This window comes from Phascolarctos cinereus, unplaced genomic scaffold (assembly GCF_003287225.1).
Source record: "Phascolarctos cinereus isolate Bilbo 61053 unplaced genomic scaffold, phaCin_HiC Scaffold_5;HRSCAF=322, whole genome shotgun sequence".
Lineage (NCBI taxonomy): Eukaryota > Metazoa > Chordata > Mammalia > Diprotodontia > Phascolarctidae > Phascolarctos > Phascolarctos cinereus.
The window spans coordinates 182,272,908-182,289,627 of NW_027555958.1; the positions used below are offsets into that span (position 1 = coordinate 182,272,908).

At 35.8% G+C, this 16,720-nt stretch overlaps 1 protein-coding gene and 1 pseudogene across 3 annotated transcripts in view; both read right to left on the reverse strand.

The window, feature by feature from the left end:
* CYB5R4 (cytochrome b5 reductase 4) overlaps positions 1-16,720 on the reverse strand; it is a 104,620-nt gene that overhangs the window by 37,257 nt on the left and 50,643 nt on the right. The window lies entirely within an intron of this gene.
* Positions 3,423-4,257, reverse strand: LOC110196588 (profilin-1 pseudogene; annotated as a pseudogene).

Consider the following 16,720-nt stretch of genomic DNA (forward strand, 5'->3'; position numbering starts at 1 on the left):
ATACTCGAAGTATAACTCTGGGCAAGTCACTTAATCTTTTAGTGCTATACATCAGAGGCATCAAACTGGGGAGCAGCAAAACTCTGAACTGGTGCCTAAACAAGAATAAAATGAAACTAGGAAATGCTTAACAAAATAAATAAAAATATAATACACAGATAATGTTAATTTGAGGTTTTCCAAGTCAATATGCCACAGGCAAGAATCCTTTCATATATGAGTTCCACACCACTACTTTAGACAAATCCCTAGGACTCTTAAATTTCTGACAAAATGCCAATCTACATTAGTGAAGAGTTTCTATCTTAAGATTTCAAATCACAGGTTTGAGTCACTGAAGAAACAAAAGATAACTATTACCTACAACTGAGTAATCATAAGGTAGGTACAGCACTAAAGGATATCAAATGCAGAGATTTATTATGGAAGCTAAAAGAATTAAGTATTTCCATTTATAAGCCATCTATTAGGCAAAAACAGTATACCAGATTAATAATACTTCTCTGTTCTAGTACAGCCTCTCACATAAAAATATTTAAGTGGATGTCAAAGGAACAAATTCAAATTTTAGCACATTGTGTTCTAGTTCTGCCTCTGGCACCTAAATGCAAGATATTTAAAAAAATACTGAAATAATCAATCTAGTCTTTAGTTAAAATATCCATATCTTACCCCTTTACCATCTCTTTCTTATTTATGAGTTACAACACACAGATCACCTACCTCCCAGAGTTGTTGTGAGAATCAAATGAGATAATAATTACGAAGTCTCTAGAACAGTGCTGGGCACATAGTAAGAGCTATAGAAATGCTAACTATTGCTATTATCCTTAAGTAGTTTTGCTTTAAAGCAGACTCCCATCCAATGCCACTGTGTTAGTTATTGTATGATCAATTCAACAGGTATTAAGTACCTACTGGGTGTGCAACAATTTAGCACAGACTGGTATAAACAGAGCCCTAAGGTTTAGGCCATTATCAGCACACCCAGGGTAAAGGTCGGAACCAACCTATGACTGTAAATACCAGTCTGTGCCCATCCTAAAAAAAAAGGTCTGATACAGTTCTGGACCCACCTGAAGCATCTCTGAGAGTATAGATAGATTCAGCAGGAAATCCTGTGGATTCTATATCCAAATCATCTCTCATATTTATTGCCTTCTCCCTACTCACAAAGTTACTTTTACAATCACCATCATCACCTCTTATCTGGAGTACTGGAAACAGCCTCTTAAATGGTCTTCCTCCACACAGTTGCCCAAGTGATAGTCATAAAGCACAGCTCTGACCATAACCCTCTCTAGACTCAAAAATCATCTACTGATTCCAGTATAAAAAACAAACAAATAAAAGACAAACTCCTCCTCTATGTGATATTCAAACATTTCTCAATCTGTTGCTATCCCACCTCTCCAGACTTACTATACCTTCATTTATTCTATCAATGTAGTCAGAATAAGAAGAGAAATTTACAGTACAGTAGAAAGAATGTAGACTCTGGAGTCAGAGGACTTGGGTTCAAATCCTGCCTTTTTGACTCTATTGCTAGGCATATTCCCCAAGGAAGTTAAAGACCAAATGAAAAGTATTATTCACAACAAAATGTTTATAATAGCCCTTTTTTTGGTGACAAAAAACTTGAAGCAAAGTGGGTGTCCACTGACTAGGGAGCTAAACAATTTGTGGAATATGAAAGCAATGAAATACTATATTACACCATAAGAAATTACAAATATGAAGAATTCAGAAAAACTTAGTAAGACCTATAAGAACTGGTGCAAAGTAGGAAATATCAGAAAAATAAATGATAGTGACTACAATCATACTAAGGAAAATAACAGTGAAAAACATCAGAATTCTATCAATGCAGAAACTACTCATGACTTTAGAAGACTGATGGTGAAGCATGTATCTTTTGAATTTTCTAAGAGGTTATAGGTGCAGAATGAGGTATATGCTGTCAAGTAGGGCCAACATACTAACTTATTTTGCTTAACTATACTTCATTGTGAAAAGGGAGAGTTCTCCTTGGGAGGAGAGGGAGTCATGGGGCACGTTACTGATGTATTTTTTTTTTAAATCTCGTTTTCAGGCTCCATCTGCACTGGAATAGCTCTGATATAAATGAATATCAATATAGTAATCATCCCTTAGCTACACATTTTTTAAAGTGTTAAAGACTTCCAGAATTTAGAAACTTTATTTTCATTCACTCAGGAACATAATTTTTAGAATTCTGGAAGAGCAGGATGTGGAAGAATGATAGATTTGTGTTTCAATTTGATTCTTCATTATCTTTATTCTTTATCAGTATCATGACTGAAGACTGTTCAGCAGGGCCAGCTATGCCTCAAAAACTGTCAGAAATCAGATCCATTAAACAGGCACTTAATGCACACTGAACAGAAACAACACATATATGATCAGCAATGTTCTTTGAGAAATATTCTGGGATCTCTTACATAAGAACTAACTGATATTACTGATATAAAACTTGTGAATTATGAATGTTACTACAGAAGTGAAATTTCAATAAACAATGAGAAAAATCTAAACCATCCCCCTATAATGGGGGATGTGCACTGATGACATTCAATGACTTTTGATATAGAAAATTACTTACAGAGATAGTGAGCCGGAAAATAAATGCAGGAAAAGAAGAATACACTTACAGGTACAACTTCACTACAACTGTCTCTGCAATCTTGGAAGCCATCAGTGATGCCTCATGTTCCCTTTCTATATATTTCCCCAAACTCTTCCACTTGTCTAAATTAATACCTTTTTTCCATTCCTTAAGAAAAAGTTCTTCATTGCTGTGTGCCCTAATTAGGGAACCATAACCTCAAGAGATTTCCAATAAATACAAAAGAATGGTCCCAAAAGTTCTCTCAAGTATAATTTTACCTATGTCAAACATTATTAAAAAATATTAACACTACTCTTCATGACTCTCCACTGATTCCTTAATATATTCAATAATAAACGTGAGCAAGGTACCCATAACATCCACATTCATTACATGTCTATTACTATTCATCTCTCTTGTCAACTTGCTCTGAGCTCACCTTCTCTCTCAGACTTCTTAGTTACTTTTAATTTTCTCTGCAGCCAACACATGACCTATCCATAAACTTCTTAAGACCTTTACCTATTTTTAAATCTAATACTTTTTTTCATTTCTTCTTGGAAGTCTTTCCCAAATCACCTTACTCCAACCAACCAGTGAGACTATATGCACACCGCCTAAAACAACATAGCCAGTACACAGAAAACAAAACAATATGAAAGACAACACAGATCCACTAAAGTATCAAAAATATACACAGGGACAACTAAATGATAGAGTAACATACATTTCTTTTAGAATTGGTGACAGCTGAGACAGACTGAATTATTTAGTAATACAAAAAATAACCAGAAAGTTTGAGAATCCTTTATTTTCGTATTCCAAAATTAAGCTTCAAGAAAAGATTTTTAAAAAAATTATCTGACAGTAACACTTACTACTCTCCTCCCCCAGATTTTCACAATACAACAGAGGGAAACTTGTGTTTTAGGGGAAGAAGGTATTTGCCTTTTCACCCAACTCAAGGCTACCCAGGGTATGGTTTTTTTTGGCAAGAATGACAACAAAAGGAGTTGGGGGAAGGGTTCAAAATAATGAGTGTACAGGGTAAGAACAAAAAGAATGGAGAGGACATAGGGGAAGAAAGGAACAGAAAAGAGGGGAGGAAGTTCTAGGAATATCAAAGGTGGGAAGCCATTTCATAACATTTACCAATCAACCCGCACCTTGAACACCTTCCTTTTCCATCAACGGAACTGACTTGTTGGCAGTCAGGCAGACAGTGAGGTTGCAGTTAGGCAGTGCTCTAGGCATGAAGATCCATAGTAAACTCCCAACTTTGTAGAAGTGAGTACCTTAACACTGAACATTTTTGTGTTTCCTCAGTATTAGTCCATTTTATGAAGAAACTTGATTGGTTCTTTCCAACCAATATGCCTACCTCTCACAAAATAATACTGATGAAGGTTTTCCCAAGTAGAGCAGCAGAAAGAGTGAGTCCTTAATAGCCTATGGCTGCATCCTGATAGGTCACGTCCACCACGTGGTTGTCGATGTAGGCATTCCAGTTGACCATAGTGCTGGGCTGTCTGGTTCTGCTGCTGCTGCGGGCAGAGGGTGGCAGAGAGTTCGGGGCATGCGCTGCTGTCTGGGCTCGCGGCTCCGTGCTCTCTGCTGCCCTCGGCTCCGCTTCACAGATGTTTAAAACACTTGAGAACAAACTGTTTTCAAGTACTTTAAAAGCATGCATTTACATAATAAAAAATTAATGCCAATTACAATAGTGAAGATCACAATTCATCCTTGCTTTTTCATTCTATTCCTTATCCATGTCCTTAGAAAAATCCTCCAGGATATCTACCCAACATATTGGATACCTTCTAAGTCTAATATGACTTAGAAAGCAGCATATCACACAAGAGTGTTGGTTATTCTTGATTCTTACTAAGAAATCAATTTAATGGGCTGCCTGTCCACTTGTGTGTCAGTCTGGGTAAAACATGTATGTGTTTGAAAATATACTATTGGGCACCTGTTAGAAGTTTATGATGTCTATTTATGACAGTAAAGCCATGGTGGGAATATTTTAGATTCCTACATACATTTAGAACCTGAAAAGCCCTTAGACCAATCTAGTCCAAATACCTAATTTTAGAGATGCACCACTGGTGTTGGTCACTGGTCAGGGCAAGTTAGCCAACTGCAGGATATCAGAAGGTCAAGGATCTGTATCTAAGCCAACACAGGACCAGGAGTTCCTATATAGAAAGGAAGCTGGGACGGCTGTGAAGATTCTTTGAAGGGGTTGGTCTGAGTGGGGAAATCAGTACAGAGAAGTATATTCACATTATAGATTTAAAGGATACCTATACTTCAATCTAGAAATTCACTATCTATTAGGCATACCCTACTCATCTTATTAACTGGTTCCATGAAAACAATCTAAGAGAAGTTCATTTCACAGGAACAATATGTATGCAATGCAGTATAGAACATAATGACTACAGGCAGACCAATGCTCTGAGGAGTTAATGTTACCATCACACCATCACTAAACAGAAGAACAAACCTCAAGACATTGTAGCTGAGGCGTTGTAATGTTGCAGGGGAATGTGATTAACTTCCCTATTTCTGCTGAGGGCAACACTACCCTTCCAGTCACCCAGGTTCACAACTTCTGTGTCAATTTGAACAAGCCTTCTTCCTCACCTCATATACAATGAGAGGACAAGTTCTGTCTCTTCTACCTCTAAAACATCTCTCCTATATGTGCTTTTCTCTTTACTCATATGATCATCATACCAGTTCAGGTCATCGCCTCTTACCTAGACTATTGGAGTACTAGAAAGCAGTGAGACACTAAATAGTCTTTATGGATTCATTCTCTCCCCTCTCTATTTTATCCTCCACACAGATACAAAATTAATATTACTAAAGCACAAATCTAACTATGCCATTCCTCTGCTCGAGAAGTTTCAACTGCTTCTGGTTGCCTCTAGGATAAGATATAAACTCCTCTGCTTGGCATTTAGTACCCTTCCCAAACTGGTTCCAGCCCACCTTTCCACACAAATTCGATATTACTCCCCTCTAAGTCCTCTACATTTCAACCAAGCTGGTCTAATTGCTATTACATGGATATAACACTCCACCTCCTCATCTTTGTGTCTTTGCAGAGACTGTCCCTCTTGGCATGGATTCCTCATCTCTGCCTCTTAGAATAACCATCTTCTCATCCAAGTTCACCTCAAAACACCACTTCCGACATAAGGTCTTATCTTTATCCCTCTAGTTGCTAGTGCTCTCCTCACCAGAAATTATTTCCTATATATTTTATACTGACTCATTTGTGTTCATGGCATTTCCCCTCAATGGAATGTAAGTTCCTTGAAGGCAGGACCTTTCATTTTTGTCTTTGTATCCCCAGTGTCTGGCATAGTACCTTGGCACATGATAGGCACTTAATAAATGTTTGTTGAAGGAATGCTATTACTAGAAAAGTACAATGGTTGAGAAAACATCATAGGGGGCATCCTCATAAATCTAGCAGTCAGAAGTCAATGGACAGGTATAAAAAAATTTTCTCCCTTTTAAAACACTTTAAAATATAGGTTTTTCACAAATTCTGTTAAGCCTTCCCCCAATTAGTTGAAATTAATGAAGTTTTACTATTCTTATATAACCAACCCTTATGGGATAGGATCCAACACAATCAACCTGGAAAGAATAACATACTTTGAAATACTAAGAATGTAGAGAAATGTCAGTTTTCTACACTGACAGAATTACAGAGTCTAAGGGGACCTCCCCAAGTTTTACATGAAATGTAACCAACATTCATTAAGCATCCCTATGTGCAAGACCCTGGGTTAGATGCTGCAGATACAAACAAAAATGAGATAGTTCCTCAAGAAGTCTACAGTCTATTAGGAGATGCAAAAATTAAGAAGACACTAACATCGGGGAAAGAGTACCATGGTAACATCTCAGTTGAATCTTAAAGGAAAACGAGGATTCTGAGGGCAGAGATGAAAGGCAGATTGGAGTCATATTATAAAGGCCTTTGTATTTTATACTAGAGGCAATAGGTACACAGTAGAGACTTCTTTTTTTTTATTTTTAGGCAATTGGGATTAAGTGACTTGCCCAGGGTCACACAGCTAGTAAGTGTCAAGTGTTTGGTCTGAGGCCAGATTTGAACTCAGGTCCTTCTGACATCAGGGCCGGTGCTCTATCCACTGCACCACCTAGCTGCCCCACAGTACAGACTTCTAAAGAGGAAAATAACATGGCAATCTGTAACTTGGGAAGATTTCTTTGGCAGTTATGCATGGAAAGGAAACAGGAGAGACCAACAGCCTAGCTCAACAGTGGGGAACCTGTGGCCTCAAGGTCACATGCGGCCCTTTAGCTGTTCAACTGCAGCCCTTTGACTGAATCCAAACTTCACAGAACAAATCCCCCTAATAAAAGGATTTGTTCCGTAAAACCTGGACTCAGTCAAAAGCCACACCCAAGAACCTAGAAGGCCACAAGTGACCTCAAGGCCACAGGTTCCCCACCCCTGAGGAAAGGCAATGAGGGCCCGAACTAGGTAGAGTGGGAATAATTGTGAGTAGTGAAACAAGGAAGGATGTGTGAAATTTTATGAAAGCAGAACTGACGTGAATCTTAAAAGTATAGTTATAGAAACAGAAAAATTAATTCCAGCTTTAAAGGCTCTAGTTAACTAAGACTTTGCTCTAATAGTCAATATGAAGTTTGTTAATTAATATTATTATGGTATTACAGTCATTGAGAAATTACAGAGTACTCTCTGAATACATGGAACTACATTAGGTATCTATTACTCACATTTATCTGGCCTAAAATCAATTTTACAAATTTTTAAATCAAGTAAAAAGCACTTCTGATGATAAAACTATAAAGTAGACCATAGGTACCGTATGAAATCTTTTGACTAAATAGTTCTAAAGAAACAGTACATACCTATCACTGTAAACATTTTTCAACCATCTTAATTGTTGCCAATAACTATACAGTCATAAACAGAAATAAAATTCTCAAGATAATTTTAGCTACTGCAAATCGACATGGCATATGAGATTCATTTTGAAGAACAAAAGGTCTAGAAATCTCAAAGGAAACAATGAAACACACAAAGATAAATGCAATTGTAGCATTACCTGACCCCAAATAATATTATAAAACAGTAGTCATCAAAACAAATTTGTTACAGGCTAACAAAGAGAAAAGTATTAATGGAAGCAACTATGTAAGAAAGAACAGTAGCTCAATATCCAATAAACTCAGTAACAGATTACTGAAATAAGAACTCCCTTTCTGACAAAAATTTCTGGAGAAACTGGGAATAAGTTTGGCAGAAATTAGGTTTCTTATGAGGCTGACAACTTATATAATATAGCAAAATATGCTCAAAATAGATCTGTAATTTTAATACAAAAGGTCATATCATAAATAAATAGGATAGCGGTAACTTTCGTAACTATAGCTAGAAGAAGCCTTAATCAAACTAGGGTCAGAGGAGATTACAAAAAACAAAGCAGACAATTTTAATTCTGTATATAACAATGAAGATAAAGAGAAAGAAGATAAACTGCTGAATGGAGAAAAAACATTTGCATCAAGTACCACTGCTGAAAGTCTGGTATCCAAAATACATAAGGAATTAACACAAAAATGTAATACAGAGAGCCATTTCCCATAGATAAGAGATTCAAGGATATACACAAACAAGTTTTCAATCAATCAATCAACAAACATTTTAAGTGCCTATCTGCCAGACATTGGTGCACTGAAGATAGAAGCACAAAGTGAAAAGATAATGCGTGTTCATAAATAAGTAAATGTAAGACATGAAGAAGTACAAACTACAAATGACTATAAAAAATATGCTTCAAAATATTAATAAAGAAAAATGCAAATTAAAACAATTCTGAGATTTCACTTCACACTGCAAATACACAAAAATGACAGAAGATGGGTATGGTTCATGTTGGATGGAATATTTGTCTTTGAGAAGACAAACAGTCTTTTGGTAGGACTGTAAATTGGTCTTTTCTGGATATGGCCTTGGAATCCATCCCACTACTAGGGATATACTCCAAAGAGATCAAAGACAGAAACAAAAGTCCACAATATATGAAAATATTAATAGTAATACTCTTAGTGGTATAAAAGAACCAGAAACAAAGTAGGTGCCCTCAGTTGGGGAACTGTTGGAAAAACTATGATATATGGCTATAAATAAATACTTCTATGCAGTAACAAATATCATGAAAAACTGAATGATGGTAAGATCTACATAAACTAATGTACAATGAAATAAGAACCAAAAGAACATCAGGAAATGACTATAACAATGAAAATTAAAAGACCACTAAGAGGAAGACAAAGTTTAAAAGAAAAACCATTGATGGTTGAGAAAAATGGATAATGAAATATACCTTCCTCCACCAAAGAAGAGAGGCAAAGGGTTATCAAGCCAAACTGTCATGTGTTCATGACATACATACATACATACATACATACATACATACATACATACATAGCAGACAGTGTTGTCAGATACAGACAATGTATTTGGTGTTTTTGCTCAAATTTTGTTTTGCTTTGTTACAAAGGAAAGGGTCAGTGGGAGTGAGTGAGGAGGAGAATAGGGAAGGAAAGCTCATCCCACAAATGACTGTGATAACATAATAAAGGGCATCAATAGCAGTATGCAATAGAGGAAAGCAAGCTGAATTTGCAGTTAGAAGATCTGGGATCAATTCCCAGCTCTGATACTTACCACCTATATGATGTTAGGCAAGTAACCTACCCTATAAGCCTTAGTTTCTCATCTGTAAAAGGAGAGGTGCTGGACTAGAGCACTTGATACATGTTAATTAACTAGAGGAAAATTGCTTTTCCTAAGGACCTGAAAATTATTTAAACATTGAGAGAGATAACAGACTCACATTTTGTTTTTGTATCTCTCCTTTCATCTGTCTCCAGAAACTTATCCAGGCAAATCTTAAAAACCAAGATAATGAAAAGAACAAAACCAAAGGTTCCCATTAATGCAGTCTGGCAGAAAGTTTCTAAAAGTTATTAGGTCCATAAAATCATATTTGTCTACAAAATGGGCACAGTTCCTACTATATTTTCAAATGCTATCTCCTCACTATCTTGCCTTCTTCTGTTCTTTGTTGATATAAACTACTAAGCTAGAAATGAAAACCTAAAGCAAATTACCATATATGTCTTCCTTTTCTATTTTAAAATAGCCTCAAAAATGTGTTTAATTTATATGCTAGACATAAAATGAGACACTTTATCAGTTACTGGCTCCAAAATGAAATTCTGAACTCAGGCCAACTTTCCAACAAGAAATAAGCAAACCAGCATGTCACCATCCCTTCTCCTCTCTCAATAAAATCCAATGGTTCCCTATCACCTCCAGGATCAAACAGAAAATCCTGTCTATCAAAGCCCTTCAGAACCTAGTCCCTGCTCCACTTCACCACTTTTCCAGTCACCTTATGCCTTACTCCCTAATGCATACATACCCTTCAATACAATGACACTGGCCTACCTGCTGTTGCTCAACAAGACCCTTCATCTCTCAGCTCTGGGAATTTTCTCTGGCTGCCCTCCATACCTAGAATATTCTCCCTCCTCATCCCCACCTACTGGCTTCCTTCAAGTCCTAACCAAAATCCCATCTTCTACAGAAAGCCTTTCCTAACCCTTCCTAATTCTAATGCCTTTCCTCTTCTAATTATTTCCTATTTTCACTGCACATAGCTTATTTATAACTATTTGTTTGCTTATTGTCTTGACCCATTAGATTGTGAGCTTCTATCTCTAGCAATTTAGTACAGTGCTTTGCAAATAGCAAGCACTTAATATTGACTGACTTACTTTACAAACGAGGAACAACATCAACCCCTCAAGAGGGACACCTAAATTTACATAGCGGTAGACATGGCGAGCCACTCCAGTATCTCTGCCAAGAAAACACCAAAACAGGGTCACAAAGAGTCCGACATGACTGAAGCAACCAAACAACAACAAAAAGACACTCAACACATAAACGTCAAATAGAGAGAACACAAAGCTGCCACAAAATTTTTAAGACTGGATTTTTCCCATTGTTAAATGGGATTTATCAATGTCCACCGTGGCCACTGTGTATGCAGCAGCAGGTGCTTAGGAGCTGGAATCTTCTGGAATTTCTGACTTTCCTATCTAAGCTTTTTTTGCCCTCTTGACTTTTTAGATGCAACTAACAGTTAACTAGTCATCTGCATCTTGTATCACCCTCTGCTGATGTGCCAGATTCAGGCCCTCCTCACAGAGATGAAAACGGAAGAAAGCAGGATGCTAAGAAATCTTATAGTTCCTTATGCAGAAAGGGGTGGGGGTTAAATACATATCTATGTGCTAAGTGGAAATAAATACTTTATGGGACCCAGTGAAGGGCAATACTCTATATCTCTATAACATATAATAAATACTTTAGATCTCAAGTATTATTATACTATTACAGGCAAGAATTATAGTGGATAAGAAGAGCAAAAATGAAATGATCACAAAAAACAAGTGACAATGAAACTAAAACTGAGACTCTCGGTTGTGGATCTGTTCATTTGTTTGCAGTCAAGTTGTTCAGGCCAGTATGGGCCACAAACAGTATGCATATCTATTTTACAGTATGCATATCTATTTTAATGTCCCATGAATTGTGTACTGGTAATTACATTTTCAAAGGTATACATGCTAGAAAGGGTGTGTGTGTGTGTGTGTGTGTGTGTGTGTGTGTGTGTGTGTGAGAGAGATGTGTGAGAGAAAGAGGAGAGAGGGACAGGGAGAGAGACAAAGGAAGGGAGAGGGAGGGGGGAGAGAGAGAGAGAGAAAGAGAGAGATGGAAGGAGAGATGAAGGGAAAGAGGGGAAGGGAGAGAGATATCATTTAAAGAGCCTGATTAAAATCTAGCAATAAAAAAGAAATTCATTTTTTGTTTATGCTTCATTTTTACTCAAGTCAAAATTATTTTTCTCCCCTTTCCATAAGTTAATTATTAAGTTGTCTGAGCATAAATGTTACACTTAAACATTTTTTTGGTAAACCATAAAGACGGCAGTAGTCACCTAAACAAAGTACTGGGATAAAAACAGAAGTGTCAACATAACACCAGCTAATTTTCTAAATTTTTTTAACAGATACTAGCCAGTTCACACTATAGCCATCACACACACACACACACACACGCATACGTGTGTGTGTGTGTGTGTATGCCTATACATACATTTCATCTACTACAGAAAACGGCTAAAATTTGCACACTCATCCTCTTCACTGATGCCTATATCTTTACCTCTAAAGAAAGGGTATCCCCAATAGATAAGTGGCCAAAGGACATGAACAGGTAATTCTCAATTAAAGAAAAGCAAGCTATCAACAAATCATATGAAGAATTCTCCAAATAACTAATTCTAAAAGAAATGCACAATGAAGCAACTCCGACTTCTACCTCATACCTAACAGACTGGCAAAAAGGAAAAAAAGGCAAAATGATCACTGTTGCAGGGACTAAGAGGGAACAGGCACATTAATGCACTGTTGGTGGAGCTGTGACTCCTCATTATATAAAACAATTTGGAACTCTACACAAAAAGTTGCTAATTCTGCATAGTTTAGCTTAGAATATATTACTTAGTATATATCCAGAAAAGATAAAACAAAGAGGCAAAGGATCCACATATGCAAAAGCACTGATAGTACCACATTTTGTTGCAGGAAAGACTAAGAAGGAGAAGCCATGCTCATCAATGGGAAAAAAGCTAAACAATTTAAAGTATAATGAATTAATGGAATATTATTGTGCTGTAAGTAATGACAAAAGGGATGTCCTGAAGCGATGTGTATGAACTGATTTAGAATACGATGAATATAATTAGATGGCTAACTTACATGACTACAATATTATTTTTTAAAAAATCAATTCTTAAAGTCTTGATCAATGCAATGACTAAACATGAAATGACATGCTTCCTACCTCTGGACAAGAAAGAAGATGTATTAGAGGTATCAAATGAAACATTTCTTTTAAGATATGGCCAATGGATACAATGGTTTTGCTTGATGATGCTAACTTGTTATAGAGGAGGGCTCAAGGCAGGGAGAAGTGAGACGGAAAAGCAGGGAGCTCATGATAGTGATGCCATGAGAACAAAAGAATGCATGAAGAAAATATTCAAGAAAATGTACAGAAGAAATCGGATTTAGTAAGAACACAAAAAGCCAGAGTAGACTCAACATGAAATGAATGACACTTTTAAAATGAGTTATTCTTGTAAGTAATGAGATTGACTGTTTCACATGTGATTCTTTTTTTCTGTTCCCTGTATATGGAAATATTCATATTTGCTGGTGTTTTCAAAATCAGAATAATAAAAAGGAAAAGGGAAAAATTATAGTAGGTTTCTAGTCTGACCATTTCAGATGCCATAACCTCCCTATGAGCCACAGAGATGAAGCCGAATTAATGTTGTTCATGTGAGACTTTATCTTTTTTAACTTGAGACAGATGGTTTTTACATATGCCATAAGAAGCAGTTGTATTAAAAAACAAACAAATCTCCTCACGAGGTTAAAATAAATTTTAAAAATCGCAGTAAGAAGGAGTCAGTAGGCTGGTAACGCAAAGGAGATGACATTGGAAGAAATGAAGACTGTCAGTCACGGAAATGCCCCAATTAGAGAGCTGCCACAAAATATTCTAAATTTCTAGTAGGAAAGCATTTTCTTGAGGGAAAAATCTTCAGATATTATCAAAAGATACTTCAGTCAAGGTGAGTAAAATATGTAACCACACTTACAAAAAAAAGGTTACTAAAAATTATGACAAATGCACATATTCAGTTTTGGGGACCCCTCCTTGGTCAGCCTAAAAATAAAGTCAATTGTTCTAACTAAAACCACACCAGTAACTTAGGGCTCAAGGAGAATGTCACTATAGGGAATAAGAGTTTAAGAATACAGTCTTTACAATAGAGTATTTCAGAGACTGACACTTGTGAAAGTTGTTCTGAGGATCAAATAAGATAATAGATATAAAGGGTTTTGTAAACCTAAAAATAATAAATAAATTATTCACCATTTCTACCATCATCATTATAACTGTTCATCTGTTTGTATCCAACAGAGGTCAGTTTGGGTGTTCTTAAATGTTTTGAAATTCTTTACTTAAAATGGATTTTCATTGATATATTTTATTTTTTACACCACCTAGTTTTCCATTACCTCAATGCCTCTCTCAGAACGCCATCCCTTTTAAAAAGAATTTTTAAAAAGAAAAAAACCGGAAATTTTTTTTAAAAGTAGGTAAAGCCAATCAACAAATCAAAAATGTTTAACACTACATTCAAGTTCAACATGCATAGAAACCTCTTCTCTGCAAAGAAGTGGGGGGAGGTTTTTCTTATATATCTCTTCTTTGGGGCCAAGTCTGTTCCCTATAATTTTGTCACATTCATTTTTTGTTGTTTTGTGATTGTTATTCTTTCCATTTACATTGTTGTAGTCATTGGGTAAACTATTTTACTGGCTCTGCTTACTTTACTTTGCATCAGTTCATGTAAATATTTTTATACTTCTCTGTATTCAACATGTTCATTATTTCTTAGAGCAGAATAACATATTCAATTACATGCAGGTACATAATTTGTTTAGCCATTCCCCAATTAATGGATATCTACTCTTGCTTCTTTGCTACCACAAAAATCTAATATTTTGGTGTATATGGAGCCTTTCTTCTTGTCAATAAGATCCCTGGGGCATATGTCTAGGAAATTAATAAGTGAATAAAAAAATAGAGACATTTTAGTCACTTTTATTTGGATAATTCTAAATTGCCTTCAAGAATGTTCGTAGTAATTTGCAGTTCCATCAAGAATGCACTAATGTGTGTCTTTCCACACCTCCTTCAATACAATTTCTACCTCTTGCCATCTTTGTCAATTTGTTGGGTATGAAATAAAACATCATGGTTGTTTTGATTTGCATTTCTCTTATTATTAGTGATTTGCATCATTCTTTCATATGATTAAGAGTTTGCACTTTTTCTGTTGAGAAATGTTTATTCATATCCTCTATCCACTGGGGACTGACTGTTTTTATACGTTTCTGTCAGTTGTCTATGATTTTGGATGCCCAATCCTTATCCAAGGAATGTGATAGATTTTTTTTACCAGTTAGCTGCTTCCCTTCTTATCCTCTATGCATTAATTTTGTTTGTATAAAAATCATTTTAATTTTGTGTAATCAAAATTATCTATTTTATCTTCTGTAATTATTCTTTATCAAGGTAAAATCCATCTCCTACTCATAGCTATGAAATGAACTGAATGTAATCTGCTTCTTTTCTAAAATGTTTATGGTATCTGAACTTTAATATTCAGGTCAGATTGATTTTGAATTTATCATGTAATAGGGTATAAGCTAACTTAAGACTAATTTTTTTTAAAAGCCACTATTCTATTTGTTCTTGTCTCTTTTCCCTTTCTCTTCTACTAAAGATTATCTAAATCTTTATTGTTCTTCCCTGAACTTCATCTCTATTGTTCTTCACTGCATTTCTTCAAATATCAAACTACTAAGAATTCTTATTTCTAACTCATCTGCTCTTTCCTCCATACCTTTGTTTTTGTTATTATTTCTAGTCAGAATATTCTTATCTTCCTCTCTGTCAAACCTCAGCCCTCAACTATTTTCAATCACTACTAAAAATTCACTTCTAACAAATCTTCAGTGATTAACTTTACCTGTATGTTCACTTAGTGCTCAACCACACAATATTTATGTATTCCGTTTGCATCATATCAAGATATATTTGTTAATCAGCTTCCTTTTAATTTTATGCATACGTGGTTTACCTGGCACTAGAATTAAGCTCCTGGGGAACATACCACACCAGTCATACTTAGCAAATACTCAATATGTTACTGCCTGACCCTTTCCCCTTAAATTTGAAAAAATAGAATACTGCTTCTTTCTTTTTTTTGGGGGGGGGTGCAACGGGATTAAGTGACTTGTCCAGGGTCACACAGCTAGTAAGTGTTATGTGTCTGAGGCCACATTTGAACTCAGATCCTCCTGAATCCAGGGCCAGTGCTCTATCCACTGCACCACCTAACTGATCCCAGAATACTGCTTCTTAAATAGTTATTTAGCTCTTTTATAAAACATAATAAAGCTTAATTATTTGTTACACAATTTATCCATAGCTGAATGGGCTCCTACTATAGTGGGTAATCTCACTTTCCAATTAAATTCTCACTTTTTTGCATGCATTTTCCTGACAAGAAACTTTCGTTTACCAAAAATTTTTATTAGCAAAATTTGGATAAAACTATTTTTACAAAACTCATTAAATAACAAAATGAGCCAAGAGAGTCATTCCCATCAAATTATGTGCAAAACAGGGCTTTAAGTCATATACAGCAGGTAACTCCCTTCCAATGTAATTCAAATTGGTTCAATAAGCATACCAGCTAACTACTAAGTGCTAGGTACTGCAGGTATAGAGACAAAAATGAAAACAATTCCAACTACCCTCAAGTAGCTTTCAATCTACTTAGGGAATCATGTACACAGATAAGAAAATACAAAATAATGTGGGGAAGAATGCTGCTAATTGAGGGAACACAAAAAAGGTCACATACAGCAGATGTCATTTGACCTAAGCCTTGAAAACTAAGCTAGAGATTCCAAGAAATGGAAGTGAGGATGGAGAGAATTCTAGAAATAGAAAAAAAAAATCTGTGTAAAACATGGAAGCAAAAAAGATGGAATGTTGTGTACAAGGAATAAATAAAAATTTGTTTCTATATAGCTAGAGTAGAAAGTAGTAGCTGGGCCTACACAAAGTATTTTAATGATCAAACCAATCATTTTCACCTTTTTACTACTGGAAAGCTCAGAAATAGACAAAGCCACTATGAGAAACAAGGTTTGGTAAGTATGAAGTTTCTTGACTTCTTAACTCACTAAACATTGGTACAAGGGCATTTTGACTACTCAGATAAACCTTCAGAAATTCCAGTATTATCCCAGCAGTGCTCTGTTCTGCCTAAATTTTCCTGC